The 6,408-nt window shown below is 38.7% G+C and overlaps 1 pseudogene; it reads right to left on the bottom strand.

Annotated features, from left to right (window-relative positions):
* Nucleotides 1-4,547: 4,547 nt before the first annotated feature.
* LOC147381533 (homeobox-leucine zipper protein ROC2 pseudogene) lies at nt 4,548-6,062 on the bottom strand (annotated as a pseudogene).
* Nucleotides 6,063-6,408: the final 346 nt, after the last annotated feature.

Consider the following 6,408-nt stretch of genomic DNA (forward strand, 5'->3'; position numbering starts at 1 on the left):
TTATTCGTTCATGCTAGAAGAGGTTATTGGCAGAAATTATTTTATTCCCTGCTAGGTAACCATTGTTACTCATCTTTTCCTTCTCAATTTTTTTTAGTTTCAGATCCGAAGCTTTGTGAAGCAGGTGTAAAAAACGAGTGACACTCATTTGGTGGTTCAGATAGACAGTCAGAGTTCGTCAATTGGTGAGTATTGGGGTTATAGTCCCTAGTGGTGTCGATTGTACAAAAGTTATAGATTTTGTTCTAAGCGTTAGGACTTTTGTTAGAGTGAGAAATATTTGTATAATCCTGTATTTCGGTTATTCTTCCGCACTCTGATATTTCGTACGTTATTTGATGTATATAGGCTTCCGCTAGTATCATATTTTGTATGTATATATGCAAGAATTTATGTCGTTTATCAAGTGCAGGTTGAACACCTTGGAATGCTGACATAAACAGAGGAGACCATGTCGAAATTTCAAGGTGCCACCTAGTATCTCGATATCTGACATGGGGATTTGTGTTAGCGTTTGACGGGGCGCCACAGGTTGCATGTTTATTTAATTTATGTATCACAAGGCACAATTTATTTCTTATTATATTATTTATTTTATGCTAATGGGCCACTGTTGCATGGTAGGAAATTGGGTATCCATTCTCAATCTTATAATATTAATTTTTAAAGAAGAAAAATGATATATATATATATATATATATATATATATATATATATATGTAACTATTTGTGAATTAATAAAAGGCTTGTGAATACCTGAAGGGATAGTCCGTCATATCATCTAGAGTGATGTATTATCTTGGGATGTATAGTAGGGACAATCATGCTCATATCTGATATGGGACACATATGAGAGTGGAGTCACAACTGGAATTTGGATTTATTCCTCTCTATTTTTACCAGTGAACTTGTATTATAAAGGTGGTCGTATACGAATGGGGTGGTATAATGGGAATCACCTGCATGCCTGATAGGCACAAACGAAGATGATTGGTCAGTGATCACTAATAATCTAGAATGGTCGAACATAATGTTCCGACTACGAGCGATCAATCGTAAATATCAACTCCCTAATTCCATTATTGTGTACTATATATCTGTTATTTTATTTTGAATTATAAAATGAAATGCATATTTAATATTTTCATGTTGCCAATTAGAGTTGTATAAAAAGAGAATCCTATAGTGAGTACTACTGACTGATGTAATGTGAATCTTTTAAAATGTTTAATTGTTCATCATTGGATATATGTACCAGTTAATTGTAATTTAATTTGTAAAACTTTAGATGTATTGAAATATTTCAGTATGCTTACTCATTCATATTTAGGAGAGATTAATAGTGAAATTTTTTTTATGGATCTACTAGGTAACCATTGTTATTCACTATTTCCTTCATAGTTTTTTAGTTTCAGGGCCTACAGTTGATGAGGCAATCATAGAACCGGTGAGCGAGGATTATCTAGTAGGTCAAACCAACGATCAATACCCGTTGTCTGGTGATCACTAGGGCTACACCCATTAGTGTTGTCAGTTTCGTCCAAGATGTATATAAATTTTGGGGACGAGTATTAGGTTCATCTTAAATTGAGGGTATATTTTGTAATATTGTATAGTTTTACATTCCGCTATCTGATCTACATTATATTACTCGATGTACCTTTGGTTTCCGTTGTTATCTTATTTTGTTTAAGTTACATATATATACAGGATTTATTATATATTGGTTTATCAGATTTTCGAGTGCCTTAGAATGCTAATATAAATAGAGGAAACTATGTTAAAATCTTAAGATGCCACCGAGTACCTTGAGATCTGGCATGAGAATTTCTATTAGTATTTCGGGGGCACTACAATCTCGATGCTACATCATAATCTATATTTAATCCAAGCGGCAGTTATCAAGTTGCAAGTTGAGATATCAAGAATGTCTAGACGTATTGTAAGGGTTTCATCATATGACATTGAAAACAATCTCAACTATGCATCTACTTACGTTATGTCGGATGAACACGATGATAGTTCTTCTAATTTTGAACATTAATTTCATTCCTAAAGACTTAGTGATTAAATTATGTATGTCTAGATTATAGAGATTTTATTAACAAGCCAAGTTTTGCTAATTCCACCACAATATGTATGCCAATTCTTCGGTGTTTTGCAAATAATTTCTATAGCAATAGAAAAAGTTGGTAAGACAATCGAAGATATCTTAGATCATTTTTATATGTTTTAGGTCTCATTTAATAAATTCATGGTTTATCATTTTTCATCCCTGTAGACACGTGATTTCGTCATTATGACGACCACATCTACAATGGTTTGGAGTCGCCACCATTCATATTATAAGTGGGTGTGAATGGTCACCCGATGTGCATTTTTTTGAAAAAGTGACATTTTTGACGTTTTAGCGACTCTCGATGGATAGGAACTAATCGAACATTTAGATTCGGGGTAAGCGGCTCGGTTGGAGAAAAGGGAAGGTGTTAGGCACCCTTTTCTCCCCACTAAAGAGTGGTAACCTCAACTAACTCGGTCATTTTTTTTATTTTTAAAAAAAGTGTGAAAATAATGTGCCACGTGGGTGCATTTGTACCCTAAATAGGGGTTCATTTTCGGCTTGATCATAGGGTCATTCCATTGATGGAAATGACCCTTATAGACTTTAGCCTTGGGGTCCATTCATCCTAAAAAATAAAATGAAGGGGAGAGGGGTGATAGAAGAGGGAGGAGGAGAGGGTGTAGAAGAGAAAGGGGGGGGATTGCTTGAATCCACATTGTATCTCTTCTTTCTTCTTCTTCTTTGAGTCTTCTTGAGTCCTTAGTATTTTAAGCAAATACAACTTTTGTATGGTTGAAGGAATAGAGAAGAGATGATGAGAGAGATGAGTGTAGTAGGTGGTTTTTTTTGTGTGAGACTTGAGGATGATTAGTGAGAGAGAAGTGGTAATCTTGGTGAGAATTGGTGATGGTTGTTAGTAGAGAGAGTGTTGGGGAGAAGTTTTATAATGAGAAGTTGGGGGCCATTTTTGGGAAGAGGAGGAGGGTATTTATAGATGTTGAGGAGTTATTTTAGGGATATAATGGGGTGAAGTGAAGAAAAAGGGTAGAATGGTTATGAGTTTGAGAGAGAAGTGAGTGTAATTTAGAGGAGATTGGAGGGTATTTAAGGAAGGGGGGTTAAATGGGTGAGTTTTGACCCAAATGGTTTGGATCCTACCCAACCCATTTGGGTGGTGTGTTTGGTGAGGTGAGTTTAAGATGGTGGTTGTGATTAAATGGTATTTGATTTAAGAGAATGAGAATTTAAAGAGGTGGTTGATGATATTTTGGGAGGGTGAGGAGATGATGCCATGTGTTAAGGTGGGTGGAAATAAAGGGTTGGGATAGGTTGATGGGAGAGGTTGAGTGTTTGACTTGAGAGGATGGTGTAGGTTTAGGTTGTAGATGTAGGTTTTATAGGGAATGATGAGGGTAGATTAGGGGAGGTATAGGTTAGGGATGTGGGTAGATGTGTTTGATTGTGAGAGAAAAGGTGATGGGTTGATGTGTGGGTAGATGGGATTTAAAGCAAATTAATGGGGGGTAGGTAGTTGGGTGAGGGAGGTGAGATGGGGTGATGACATGTGTCATCTTTTGATGATAAAAGAGTGATTGGTTGATGTGGGTTGTGGTTTATGGGTTAGGGTTGTGGGTTGGATAATGAATTGGATATGGTTAATGATTTGGTGGGCTTGTAGTGTTGGGCTTGGGGTTTAAAATTGATTTTGGGTTTTAGGGATTGGTTGAGGCGAAGCGGTGGTAGTTAGAGGGGGGTAGGTATCCCGAGTCTGACATTTTAATTTTTTAATTTTTTTAGATTTTTGCAATCATAAAAATGCCACGTGTTGGCGAATCGGGCTTTTTAGGCCCGTTGGTGATATTTATCAAAAATTTGGCGTTTTAATTTTTGGAAGGGGAAGCGGTGAATAATGGGAAAGCGTAAGGTAGGCCGAGTCCTTTTGGTGGCCTCCTAAACCATTGAGAGGTTTTAGGGGTCTCGGGTTGGTAAAAATGTCACTTTTCAATGACTTGGGCCTTTAAGGCCCGTTGGCCCATTTATTTAGAAAATCGATATTTTTGGGCCCTTTCGAGAAGTGGCCCGTTCAAATTGAGTGTCTACAGCTGCCCTTCTTTGCAGGAATTGCGTGCAAAGAACTGCAAAGAATAGACTAAATCCCTATTTGTACGGGCCAGAAAAGTTCTGTACAAACACGATCTCAAATTATCGATTGTATTGAAGATTTTTGTGGAAAAATGGCTGCTCAAGCACGGGGTCTGATAGAGTTTTGCCTTATTAATTCATTGATCTCGATGGCGCGGAGCTCGTATGAGATCTTCGATTTGATGAAAATTTGATAAGTTTTGAAATTCAACTATTTCTTCGATCGTGTTTTGACAAATCGGAGTTGAGTGCAACTCGAAAGGTTTTTGAAATTCTTTTAATTTTTTTTTTTTTTCACCTTCTTTTGTTGATCTTGCTCTTTTTCTATCATAAGCTAAACCTCTCAATTCATACATTGTCCCTTGATACCTTTGATCTTTTCAATGGTGCAAGCACTGAGGTTGTTAGCAGTCGCCACAAATCCAAGAGAGAGTTTTGCAGTTGGAGCACAAGCAATATGGTTGTTAACAGCTGTCACTGATCCACGAGAGAGTTTTACTGTTGGAGCACTCGCAATATGGTTGTTAACAGCTGTCACTGATCCAAGAGAGAGTTTTGCTGTTGGAGCACTCGCAATATGGTTGTTAACAGCTGTCACTGATCCACGAGAGAGTTTTGCTGTTGGAGCACTCGCAATATGGTTGTTAACAGCTGTCACTGATCCAAGAGAGAGTTTTGCAGTTGGAACCGAATCGACTAAGATCTGGAATGCGACAGTCAATAGAGATCCACCAGACCCAACTTCAGTAATTCTACCTCTATTTACTGTTAGCCCATCGGGGAGTATAGCAAAACCAAGGAGAATGAGTGCTACACAGTCTGGGTCTCCCCCATTTAGAACCACGTTCATTGCAACAATATCAACAGGAGCATAGATTACAAAAGAGCCCGTTGCATCGGTGCTACTCTCTTGTAATATCAACATGTTGTTCTGACTGGAATTGGGAGTATTAACTCGTAGTAGAGAAACACAGTTACAGGATCTCTACCATTAGCAATATGTGCCATTTCTTGAACAGCACCGCCATTAGAAAGAATGTCCCACTCACTTTCTAAAGTTCCCATCGCGAAGGAAATTGAAAACTCCCTTTGGTGGGACTGGAAGCCGAAAGAAGTAGCTGCACTTAGCACAATACCAGGAGGCCTGCCGGGATCATCTATGCGTTTTCCAATCATGGCCCTTACATCTTCAGCGCCACTCCCGGATAATGTTTTCCATGTGTGAACAGTAGAAGCACTTACACCAGAACAAAAACTCATCACCATTCTCTCTCAGCTAACTTCAACTCTTTCGCCCTTCTTGACTTGTGATCATACCAGCATCTCCAGCGGGCATGTTACTAGCCATAACACTTGCAAGGCGTTCACCTTGTCGATCTAGGGTAGCAACCCAACGCTTTGCGCCAAACCCAAGGCTGGAGTTAACCAGTATTTTATATATACTATGAACTGCTTTATCATCCACTTCTCTACGTGTTCGACCCGTATAACCTTGGAGTAACCATTTAGCATTTCTTGGATTAAATAGCATGATGGCCTTCTTCAACATCTCGATCTCGGGCTAGGACAAAATGATCCAAGGAAACATCGACCACCGTCCAAATCCCCTCAGTGTTTTTACAATACCTTACAAAGAAATTTTCTCAAGTCAGAACCAGAGGTGAAGGGACTTGAAATTCTGCTGTCATCACTTGAAGGACTCCATTGTAGTTTTTCGGCTACGCCTATGATATGACTTCAAGAGTGGTTGCTTTTGAAATAATGTTAGAAAACATGGTGGACCACTGATTCACATCCATAAGGATCTCAACAAGTTAATGTGATTCATGATAACAACGGCAGTTTCTTCGAGAAGCTTCTGATTTCAATCCAAATAGTTTTTGTCCAATTCCCTCGGGAATGTTTGTATGTACTCATCTTCACTTAGAATTCATAAGCATCGTTAAGGGCACGCATTCATAAGGGTTTCCCTAGTTAGGTTATTCTATAAACTCTTCCATTGCTGCAACTATAAGTCCGATGATCAATGGTTTATCTACCTCAGTAGGCCGGGAGTGATCTTAGGAGGGGGCTTGCCTGCGGTCCCTTCTTCGATGCCTTCGCGTCTCGTCTAGTGAGTCGTGATGATGAGTCAGGCTGAAAAATTGATGATGAGTCGGGCTGTCCGGCTCCGTGCTTTGTAAAAATGCTTCGACTCTTTTTTT

This window comes from Akebia trifoliata, unplaced genomic scaffold (assembly GCF_017979445.1).
Source record: "Akebia trifoliata isolate Shusen 1 unplaced genomic scaffold, ASM1797944v1 Contig00371, whole genome shotgun sequence".
Lineage (NCBI taxonomy): Eukaryota > Viridiplantae > Streptophyta > Magnoliopsida > Ranunculales > Lardizabalaceae > Akebia > Akebia trifoliata.